The 12,405-nt window shown below is 42.5% G+C and overlaps 1 protein-coding gene across 2 annotated transcripts in view; it reads right to left on the minus strand.

The window, feature by feature from the left end:
• Positions 1-11,727, minus strand: part of SERTAD2 (SERTA domain containing 2) — a 187,056-nt gene extending 175,329 nt beyond the window's left edge. Inside the window, exon 1 of one of the 2 annotated variants that reach the window (XM_060784438.2) lies at positions 11,374-11,727. The gene's annotated coding sequence lies outside the window, so the exon portion shown is untranslated. Of the gene's footprint in view, positions 1-11,222 lie in introns of both variants that reach the window. The other variant, XM_060784430.2, reaches the window with a different exon arrangement.
• Positions 11,728-12,405: the final 678 nt, after the last annotated feature.

The following is a 12,405-nucleotide window of genomic DNA, read 5'->3' on the forward strand; positions in this document are numbered from 1 at the left end:
AATAACATTGCATGCATGTTTGGAGTGGACCGAGAGATCATGACAGCATACAGTAATCCTTACTGCCAGGGATTGCCCACCCACCCACCCCAAAAAGACAATGTAATGGTTGCTATGGGAGCCACAACTTTGTAACATCTTAGATTTATGATGCAATCTCTGATGACAACACAGTAACACTATTCTATGTTACATGTTATCAATGCTGCTTTTCTTAAATTCTGCATTTTACCTTCTATAAATGTACATATTGCATAGATATTTTCACTGAGTCCACGTACAGCATAGAAGATGTTACTATGTAACACAATTTTAGTTCTGGGGTTATAAATATCATTTCCTAATTGGTTCTATCATCAAAACATGGAAAATAATAATAATAATGAACTTTATTTATACCCCGCCACCATCTGATCCAATGGGGACTCGGAGCGACGTACATGAGGCCAAGCCCAAACAACAAAATTACAATAAAATAAGACCGAAAACGCAAACTGAAAATGCAAACAAAGCACAACATCATAAAAAGTTCATTAAACTACAAAAAGTTAATTAAACTACAAAAATTTCTGTGTGTTTTGGAACAGACCTCTGAAGATGCTGGCCACAGATGCAGGCGAAATGTCAGGAGATAATGCTACTGGAACATGGCCATACAGCCCAAAAAAACTCTCAGCAATCCAGTGATTCTGTCAGGAGCGACGTAAGAAACTGCAAGTCGCTTTTGGTGTGAGAGAATTGGCCGTCTACAAGGATGTTGCCCAGGGGACGCCCAGATGATTTATGATGTTTTATCATCCTTGTGGGAGACTTCTCTCATGTCCCCACATGAGGAGCTGGAGCTGATAGAGGGAGCTCATCTGCCTCTCCCCAGATTCTGGCTGTGAAAGCCATTGACAACACAATCTGCAAAACCTACAGCACATTTTGCTATAGTTTTCAATGACAGTCTCATTGAGGGTCAGCTAATTCAACATACCATAGTTTGTGGGAGTCACAAAAACAACGTTTTTGGAGTATAACAACTACAGTGATACCTTGACTAAAGAGTTTAATTCATTTATTTATTTATTTACCTTACTTATATACCGCTGTTCTCAGCCCGAAGGCGACTCACAGCGGTTCACAACAAATACGAACAGCAAAAATCCAGTGCTACAGTATAAAAACAGTTAACAACCTAACACATTACACAATTAATAAACAGTTACTACAATACCCATTCACTGTCGTCTCGTCATCAAAAACATGTTCCAGATTCGTCATCCATTGTTCCATTCCAGTGTTCATTAACCAATCATTGCACTAATTATTCAAACGCCTGCTCAAACAGCCAGGTCTTCACATTCCATGATTGAGCTCTTAACTCAAAATGCTCTTGTCTCAAATTGAATTTTCCCATTGAAATGCATTGTAATGCTATTAATCCATTCCAGCCCCCCAAATCCCCACTCCAATTTTTGTTATGTGTTTTAAAATAAATAAAATGAACTTTTTAAATAACAAAGAATGTATAAATGCACACTCACATGCAACAGTTAAAAAAAGCAAAATATTAACTTTTAAATGGTAGAAGCACAAAGTTGTGGCAAGGAAGCACATTACAGGCAACACAATGTGTATTGGCCAGTGTATGCCTGCTATAAAGTATATCTGAATCATATATTAATTTTGTGTTTAGACTTGTGTCCCATTTCCCAGAAATTACATGATGTACATATATGTAAATACAACAGTAGTTCTCAACCTGTGGGTCCCCAGATGTTTTGGCCTTCAACTTCCAGAAATCCTAACTAGCTGGTATTTCTGGGAGTTGTAGGTCAAAACACCTGGGGGCCCACAGGTCGAGAACCACTGAAATACAAGTACTCGAAAATCCACAAATCCAAAATCTCAAATGCTTCTGGTCCCAAGAATTTTGGATATGGGATACTCGACTTGTATGTTTTTTGCTAAACAGAAACTGTTAGAGATGCTTTAGGTATATTACAGGATACAGAGAAAATCATCAGATCTTCCTGATGTCTTTGGACTGCAGCTCTTAGCCAATGAGAAGGAATGTGGAAAGTTTCAGTTTGAAAACATCTGGATAGCCTCATGGTTGCCACACATGATAGGTGTCCGATCTAACCGTCTGACTAGTAAAGAGTTCACTGGGTATCCCAAATTCTAGGTTAATACTATCCATATTTTAAAATAAAAAAAAAACATAACTTCTCAATATTTACATTGTGATGATTATATTATTTAAATACTAGTCTCATTCCAGGAGGAAAAGAAGGGTGAATTCATATGTATGCTGAATTATCTGGGTTGGGATTTGGGATTGTTGGGGTTTTGTTTTGCTTTATTTATACTGTTGCATTTAGAAATCTGTGAAAATATATATTATTTTCAAAACCACAAATAAGAGACCATTTTGTGCATTCTGAAATACATTAAAGATACTGCTTTAATAGTTTAACAGTTTAATAGTTGAGGGGAAGCTTCCCACCGGAGTGGAAATCATCTGTCAGACAGATGGCAAGCTGTTTAACCTCAGCAGACTGAAAGCCAAAAGCAAGGTTACAACAACATCTGTTATAGAACTCCAGTATGCTGATGACAACGTCATCTGTGCACATTCAGAAGAAGATCTACAAGCCACTTTAAACACCTTTGCAGAAGCATACGAGAAGCTCGGCCTGTCATTGAACATCAAGAAAATCAAAGTCCTCTTCCAGCAGTCACCATCCAACCCCTTCCCAATGCCAAGATACAGCTTAATGGTGCAACATTAGAAAATGTTGACCATTTCTGCTACCTTGGCAGACTCCTCTCCACCAAAGTCAACATCGACACCGAAATACAACACCGTCTGAGCTCTGCAAGTGCAGCATTTTTCCAAATGAAGCAGAGAGTGCTTGAGGACTGGGACATCCGTAGGGATACCAAGGTGCTTGTTTATAAAGCTATTGTCCTCCCAACCCTGCTATATGCCTGTGAGATGTGGACTGTCTACAGACGTCACATGTAACTCCTGGAACGATTCCATCAGCGCTGCCTCCGGAAAATCTTGCAAATCTCTTGGGAAGACAGGCGGACAAACGTCAGCATGCTGGAAGAAGCAAAGACCACCAGCATTGAAGTGATGGTCCTCCGCCATCAACTCCGCTGGACCGGCCATGTTGTTTGGATGCCTGACCACCGTCTTCCAAAGCAGTTGCTCTACTCCGAACTCAAGAACAGAAAGTGGAATGTTGGTGGACAGGAAAAGAGACTAAAACTCTTAAAAACTCTGGCATAGACACTGAGAACTGGGAAGCCCTGGCCCCTGAGCGCTCCAGCTGGAGGTCAGCTGTGACCAGCAGTGCTGCAGAATTTGAAGAGGCACAAATGGAAGGTGAAAGAGAAAAACGTGCCAAGAGGAAGGCGCGTCAAGCCAACCCCGACCGAGACCGCCTTCCACCTGGAAACCAATGCCCTCACTGCGGAAGAAGATGCAGATCAAGAATAGGGCTTCACAGCCACCTACGGACCCACAAGAATACTGATCCTGGAAGATTATCCTACTCGGCCAATGGGGGATCACCTAAGTAAGTAAGTCACAAACATATGAGGGGAAGAGGGTCTGCTGTATATTAATACTTCTTCTAGGAAAAACAGCTACTTGTTTCATAAGTGTTTCCTCTCATGTATTGTTGAATACACAATATTAGTAGAGATGAATTTTAAGAGCTTTTTGTCTTCTTTACTAAAGTGGAGTTTCACTAGAATCCTAAAACAGAAGAATTTTGTTTACTATACAAACCATTTGGCAAAATCAAGACTCAAAGGGCCCCTAAAGGCACGTTAGTCTGTATAATTAATGTTAATAACTAAAACATCCCCATGAGTGACATGAAGCATAGCAATGAGCAGCCAGTGATTCAAGCAAGCGGAAACATGACGAAACTAATAGCAAGCAAATTCCCTTCATTCCAAGAGCTTCAAGACATTGAAAGAAGCAAGCATTGATGCAAATGCACTGCAACTAGACGCAACACCACCCTGTGAGGCAGGTTGCCTTTGAGACAATGTGTTCAAGGCTTGAGTTTTCTGCCGAGACGAGCAGCAACACAGAGCTGTGAACGCAAAGAAGAGTATCAGCTTCCAACAACATCAGATCTAAGTTCCCATCTGTCTTGCTTGCATGACAGGTTACATGCGTGATTCCGTTCCACAAAGCCTATGGCAAAATCTTGGTGCCATTGTACAACCTCACCTTTCTGTAAACAACTAGCCTAAAAGAATGGTAAGCAGAATTCCATTCCTTGGAGCAAAATTTCAATGTATTGTTTTAAAATGAAGGCAGCATAATGAACAGCTCTCTTACTTGAGAACAATATGTGCAGGAGGAAAGACCAAACTTCTTCATTATTTTACTTATGGTGCAGGAAGGATTCAAATAATTTTTTCCTCTCCTATCATTCATTTTCTTGGAGCCCCCGGTGGCGAAGTGGGTTAAACCCCTGTGCCGGCAGGATTGAAGACTGACAGGTCGCAGGTTCGAATCCGGGGAGAGGCAGATGAGCTCCCTCTATCAGCTCCAGCTCCTCATGCGGGGACATGAGAGAAGCCTCCCACAAGGATGATAAAAACACCAAATCATCCAGGCGTCCCCTGGGCAACGTCCTTGCAGACGGCCAATTCTCTCACACCAGGAGTCACTCCTTACACGACAAAAAAATTCATTTCCTCGGTCAATATCATTCAAAAAGGATACTTTATATAGTGCTTCATTTGTGTGGTTCTGGTAGCAAAAATGAGATAACATTCAAATTACCCCTTCAAGTCAAAAAACTGCTTACAACATTTTGAAGGTCTTGTTTTTGTGACTTATGGTCAAATGTGAATTGGTTCAAACACAGCACATGAGCACAACAGGGTTTTCCTAACTGATCCTTTTCATGACTGCCCCTTTCCCATTCCCACTTAGTTTGAAATAAACAATCCTAATAAAATTACAGGCTCTTTTGGAGGCTACAGACAATGCCATTGCTGTTGCCCGTTTTTGGTTAAAAGATATTTAGCCACCTGTGCTCCTTCTATATTTTTAATTGGTTTTAAACTAATTTATGTGATGATTTTGATACAAAATAAATAAAGTAAAATAATAATATATTTATTAATTTCCTGCCACTGAAGGTGTTCCACTCGTCAACGTGAAATCAGGTCTTTCCCGGGTTGTATGGGAAGCCTCACCTGCTAAAAATCTGTGGTTCTGCACAATCGTGAACAGAAGTTCTCTCCAATTTTATCATTATGACTAACTTGTGTAGACGGCGGTGCCCAGGTTATTTGAAAAAGGCACTTTTTTATTTTTGGACGTTATGAATGGAATGGACCTATTAGAAATTGGTGCAGATCCATGACTGATGGGGTTTGCAGCAGTCTCTGGATGTGAGTGAAGGTACTGCAAATCCCATTGTTGTTGGTCCATCCTCCCCCAAACCTCACCAGGACTTAAAGTGGGTCATGGCAGGTTTGTGCCCCACATTTGGTCCAGATCAATGACTGATGGGGGTTAGTGATAATAATAATCTCTGGATGTGGGTAAGGTACTGCAAATCCCACCATCCCTGGTCCATCTTTCCCCAAATGTATGTATTTATTTATTTACAACATTTATAGCACGCCTTTCTCAACCATATGGCAACTCAAGGCAGGTTACAGATTGGCACAATTCAATGCCGTGCATTCATAAAAGTGCAATTAAAAACATTCAACATAACAATATAAATATATATATATAAACCTTTAAAACATGTAGTCACTGATGTCATCTTATTAAAATCGATTTCCAGTAACATTGTCTGGCCAATCCAAATCACACCGGGACGTAAAGTGGGTCATGGGGGGGGGGTCTGTTTCTCAAGTTCGGTCCAGTTCTGTCATTCGTGAGGGTCGCAGTACTCTCTGGAGGTAGGTGAAGGTACTGCATATCCCATTGTCCACAGTTCATTCTCCCCCAAAACTCTCCAGGATGTATTTATTTATTTATATATATATTTACAGCATTTTTACCCCACCCTTCTCAACCCCCAAGGGGGGACTCAGAGCGGCTAACAAAGGCAGCAATTCGATGCCACAAACAATAACACAGTATAAAACCATAAATACATACAGAGTTAAAACAATAGCACTTAATTATAACCAAATTATCATAAGTCATTAAAACAATACTCAGTCCACAAACCCACCGACAGAACCATAAAACCATGTAAAGTGCATCATGGGGGTTCTCTGTGCCAAGTTTGGTCCAGGTCAATTATAGGTGGGGGGGTCACAGTTTCTCAGGAAGTGGGTGAAGGTACTACAAATCCCATTCTGTGGTCCATCCTCTCCAAACCTTCCCAAGACTTAAAGTGTGTCATAGATAGTCCGTGTCACAAATTGGGTTCAGGTCTGTCATTGGTGGAGGTCGTAGTGGACTGTGGAAGCATGTGAAGGCACCTGTGCTCCTTCTATTTTTATCAGTTTTTTACTAATTTATGCAATGCTTTTGATACAGGTTCTTTTCATTTATTTTTTTAAAAAATCATGAATACTTTGGGATGAGTCTTCCTTTTTTCCACAATTCCAAAATGTGAAATACTCCAAAATCCACATGGATGAATGAGATGGTGGCGCCTTTACTTTTTGATGGTTCAGTGTAAACAAACTTTGTTTTATGAACAACATTATTTATACCATTGCATTATATTACCTTTGGGCTATGTATATAATGTTTACATCTCTAAGGTATCTCATTACGTAACTTATTTATTTATTTATTTCCTATATTTATACCCCGCCTTTCTCAAAGGGGGACTCAGGGTGACCTAACAAAAGCATCATATGATGTTAGCATCATAAAAACAACCACAATACAATCAAAATATTAAAAATTAAAACAACAATTAAAGCATCAATTAAATTCGAAATCCAAAAACCAGTCCAGGTCAATTAATTGCCATAAGTTGTGTGATCTTCTTCCACTTGCTGCTCACTGATCAAACACTTGGTCCCATAACCAGGTGTTGATTTTCCTTCTAAAAGACAAGAGGGAGGTGGCCAATCTGATATCTCTAGGGAGGGCATTCCATAGGCGGTGGGCCACTGTTGAGAAGGCCCTGTCTCTCATCCCCATCAACCGTGTTTGTGATAGTGGTGGGATTGAGAGCAGGGCCTCTCCTGAAGATCTTAAACTTCATGATGGTTCATGGCAAGAGATATGTTCAGACAGGTAGTCTGGGCCAGAACCGTTTAATTCAAATTAATTCATATACAAGTATTCCAACCTCCAAAAAATCAGAAATCCAAAGCACTTCTAGCTACAAGCATTTTGGATAATGCTTGTAGCTAGGATCCGCAACACATACATGGCTTTTCTGCACCTAAGGATCCGCAACACATACATGGCTTTTCTGCACCTAAAACGTAATCATTGAAAGAGGCAGTGTGGAAGAGTGATTTGGCTGTTGGACTGGAACACCGGGAGACCAATGATCCTTGCATGACTATGGAAAACCTCTAGAAGCCTTTCCACACAGCCCTATATCCCAGAATATCAAGGCAGAAAATCCCACTATATCTGCTTTGAACTGGGTTATCTGAGTCCACACTGCCATATATTCCAGTTCAAAGCAAATAATGTGAGATTTTATTCAACTGTATGGAAGGGGCCTAGGTGACCTAATGGAAGACATACTCTCGCAATTCTGCAACAAACGCACACACACACACACACACCGTGTGATAGGTTCACCTTAAGAATGCCATAAGGCAGAAATGACTTGGAGGCATACAGCAACAAATAATCATGAAATACACCAACAGCAACAATGTATTTCATGATTATTTGTTTATACTGGCAATGTTTATCTATTTATGGCAGAAATAATGAAGTTAGGAATTTCTGTTTAACTCTATACACACGAGAACACTAAATAAGATCACTTAATGAAATACTACATGCCCACAGTTTTTGAAAAACAACTAACATTTAATTGGACAACAATATTTCACTATGACACAAAAACAAAATATTCATTCTACAACTGAAATAATAAATATAACAATAAGACCATTTACTGTGTCACATAATATCTTTCTCCTCAAAACATCGCAGTTTTTTTGCAGCAGATTTTACATCAAAAGCTGGTTTCGACTCCGTATGTTTGACAGAAGAGCGCAGGTTCTCTAAAAAATTCAGTATGATTCCTTTTAGTGTACAGTTAAAAGAGACAAAATATAATTTGCTTTAACAAAAATCAATTTAAAATGTAAATGTCAATAAAATCACTGTTGATATATACAGCCTGGTTGGCTAATACTTCTTTATGTCATCTGTTAAAAGGTTAAGAATAGAAAGGAGCAGTGATTTCAGTCCACAATTCAGATTACCAAGAATAACCTATAAAACCCTATACGGTTCTGGCCCAGCATACCTGTCCGAACGTATCCCCTTCCATGTCCCACCTAGTAGTTTAAGGTTTTCTGGGGAGGCCCTGCTCTCGGTCCCACCTCTGTCACAAATGCACTTGGTGGGGACAAGGGACAGGGCCTTCTCGGTGATCGCCCCCCGTCTGTGGAATTCACTCCACGTTGAAATTAGATTATCAACATCCCTCCTTTACTTTAGAATAAAGGTAAAAATGTGGATGTGGGACCAGGCCTTTGGGTAATCTTGCTGACAATGACAGTGACAATGATGGCAATTGCTATGGAAATGGACTATGGACATGTTTGATGGAGTCTCTAACGACAAAATTCGGCTCAGATAAGGCCACAAGGCTGTTATTGCAACAGAAACAGGTTTTAATTAATTAATGTGATTTAATGTTTTAAATGTATATAATTATTAGATTTTGGAGAAGAGCAAACCACTGACCACCTGCTGCGATGCAACCTGAGCCCTGCCACATGCACAATGGAGGACCTTTTTGCAGCAACACCAGAGGCACTCCAAGTGGCCAACTACTGGTCAAAGGACACTTAATAGAATACCTAGTCTGCAAACTTTGCGTTTTGTTTGTTTGTTTGTTTTTAATGCCATACAACTGTTTTGGTTCACTCCTGACACGAAATACCCACAATATCTGCTTTGAACTGGATTATCTGAGTCCACACTGCCATATAATCCAGTTCAATGTGGACTATGTACAGCTGTGTGGAAGGGGCCTCAGAATTAACCATTCATACCTAATGTGGGTGCTACACAATTCCTGTCCTCTAAGTTGACATTTTCCCATTTCACACAGCACATTGAATGTACGGAAACTCCACAACGTGGAGACTATACTTGGACATACATGTGGAGTTTCTTTCCAAGAGGGACCAAGTCCCCCAAAATTGGGGTGGGGAAAAGTTGTTATATTTGGCAAAACAGTATTGGCAACGAGTAGGATATCAGCTCCACATCTAAAACGATCATAGAATCCTAGAGTTGGAAGAGACCTCCTGGGCCATCCAGTCCAACCCCCTGCCAAAAAGCAGGAAAATTGCATTCAAAGCGCCCCCGACAGATGGCCATCCAGCCTCTGTTTAAAAGCTTCCAAAGAAGGAGCCTCCACCACACTCTGGGGCAGAGAGTACCACTACTGCAGTGTTTCTCAACCTGGGGGTCGAGACCCCTGGGGGGGTCGCGAAGGGGTGTTGGAGGGGCCGCCGAAGACAGTCAGAATATACAATATTTTCTGTTGGTCATGGGGGTTCTGTTTGGGCCCAATTCTATCATTGGGGAGGTTCAGAATGGAAATATATAATACCAATATTGTACTATATTAATAATATAATATACTAGCTGTCCCCACGCATTGCTGTGGCCCAGTCTGTTGATCTGGAAAATGGCCTTGGATGGCCTTAAGTATTTTCTGTTGGTCATGGGGGTTCTGTGTGGGATGTTTGCCCCAATTCTGTCGTTTGTGGTGTTCAGAATGCTCTTTGATTGTTGGTGAACTATAAATCCCAGCAACTACAACTCCCAAATGTCAAGGTCTATTTTCCCCAAACTCCACCAGGGTTCACGTTTGGGTATATTGAGTATTCTTGTAGAGTTTGGTCCAGCTTCATCACTGTTTGAAAAAGTCCACAGTGATCTCTGGATGTAGGTGAACTACAACTCCCAAACTCAAGGTCAATGCCCACCAAACCATTCTATCATTTTCTGTTTGTCATGGGGGTTCTGTGTGCCAAGTCTGGTTCAATTCCATTGTTAGTGGAGTTCAGAATGCTCTTTGTTTGTAGGTGAATTATAAATCCCAGAAACTACAACTCCCAAATGACAACATCAGTCTCCCCCCCCCCCCAGGCCCATAGCCAGGATTTCGTTTTGGGGGGGGTGTGTGGATTTTTTTCAGGGAGGTTTCGGGGGGGGGGGGGAGCTGAGTTTCGGGGGGGGGCTGAGTCTGAGTGAAAGAGGGTCTAGCCTAGCAAACCTTTTGTATCATTACCCCAATACCCCCATGCATAACAGCCTAAATAATGCACCAGTAAGGCCTTTTCGCGAACCACCATGAGAATTTCGGGGGGGGGGGGGGGCTGAAGCCCCTTGAGCCCCCCCCCCCCCCCCCGGCTACATGCATATTTGTGCAAAATTTGGTCCAGTGAATGAAAATCCATCCTGCATATCAGATATTTACGTAATGATTCATAACAGTAGGAAAATGACAGTTATGAAGTAGCAACAAAAATAGTGTTATGGTTGGGGGTCACCACAACATAAGGAACTGTATTAAGAGGTCGCGGTATTAGTTAGTTTGAGAGCCACTGCACTACTGAACGGCTCTAACAGTCAGGAAGTTGTCAAAGGCTTTCATGGCTGGAATCACTCAGTTCTTGTGGGTATTTTCGGGATATATGGCCATGTTCTAGAGGCATTTCTCCTGACGTTTCGCCTGCATCTATGGCAAGCATCCTCAGAGGTATCACCTCTGAGGATGCTTGCCAGAGATGCAGGCGAAACGTCAGGAGAAATGCCTCTAGAACATGGCCATATATCCCGAAAATACCCACAAGAACTGAGTCAGGAAGTTCTTCCTAATGTTCAGGTGGAATCTCCTTTCTTGTAGTTACAAGATCACAATAGATCACAATGGATCAAGTGGCATGATTATGGCCAGAGTATACACACGTTTCCTGTAAAATAAGAGAGATGTGGTGCCTTTGGGAAACAGGGAAGGAAAAGAAGACAAATCAAGAGTTGATTCTCTTCTACTCACCCTTTTGGGAAGATTTCAACAATCCAGGTTGACAAAGGAAAGGGGGAAATGAGAGGAATGAGTTCTTTTGGGGGGGAGGGGGACTCAGGAGGCGGGAAGAGGGGGCATCCAGGTGGAGGGTGGCTGAGACAGCAGAGTCCTTCCTTTTTACCTTCCTTCACTCCTTCCCTCCTTCCTTCCAGAGGTCCCGTCTCTATCCCATCACTTTGCTGCTGAGGAGGAGGAGGAGAGGGACCCTAGCTGGGAGGGAAGTTGGCCCCACGGCTGAGGAGAAGGATGTGACACTGTAACAAGTCCAACCAGCTCGCCATGGAGTCGCCGAAGGAGGCTGCTGAGGAAGGTGAAAAAGTGCTGCTGGTGGAGGTGAGGAAAGAAGAAGAGAAGGAGGAGGAGGCGACAGCGTCCGACTGCCCGCGCGCCCGCCCGCACAAGGCAAGTAATGGGATTGATGGTTTGTGCAGAGCCCGGGTGACTCACAGGCTTGGGAGCGAGTCCCACCCCTCTCCAGGGAGCCTATGTCCGAGCCAGCCGGACCTGAGTGGCAGCCGTCGCCACCAGTCCCTGGGCGGCTCCTTCCTTTCCCCCCCTCCACAGGCCAGGCCCCTCTTTCTGCTCACCAATAAGGAGTCCTCTGAGGACACCGCGGGCGGGGGGAAAGGGAAGGGAAGGGAGGTAAACACTGAGACATATTAGACACAAGGCACGCGCATTCCCTTGGTTTGTACGCAGTGGGCCAATCCAGTGCGGGCAGGAGTTTGATAGGCAAGGACGGACGAGCCAATGGGAGAAGAGGCAAGGGCCGAAAAACTCAGGGGAGGGGAAGAGGGCGGGGCTAGGGTGTCCTCTGTCTCTGTCATGCCCTGTTCAGCTGAAGGCGCGAGCCCTGGCGGCGCGAGGGCTTTGCTGGTGAAGGGAGAGTCATTGGACTTGTAGGGTTACTACTAAGGAGTGGAACAATTTTTTTTTCAATAATAATCTATCTTCTAGAATGGCCATCAGACTGGGAAAAAAAACATATATCCCTATACCAAAAAAGGGAAATGCTAAAGACTGCTCAAACAATCAGGCACATCACATCACCTCTCAACAAAAGATCCCCCCAGGCACTTCCAAGCCATTAAATGCTAATCAAGGTGGTCGGTTGAAACATTCACACCTAGCTCCAGCAGACAAAAGTCCTTTG

This window comes from Anolis sagrei, chromosome 1, assembly GCF_037176765.1.
Source record: "Anolis sagrei isolate rAnoSag1 chromosome 1, rAnoSag1.mat, whole genome shotgun sequence".
Lineage (NCBI taxonomy): Eukaryota > Metazoa > Chordata > Lepidosauria > Squamata > Dactyloidae > Anolis > Anolis sagrei.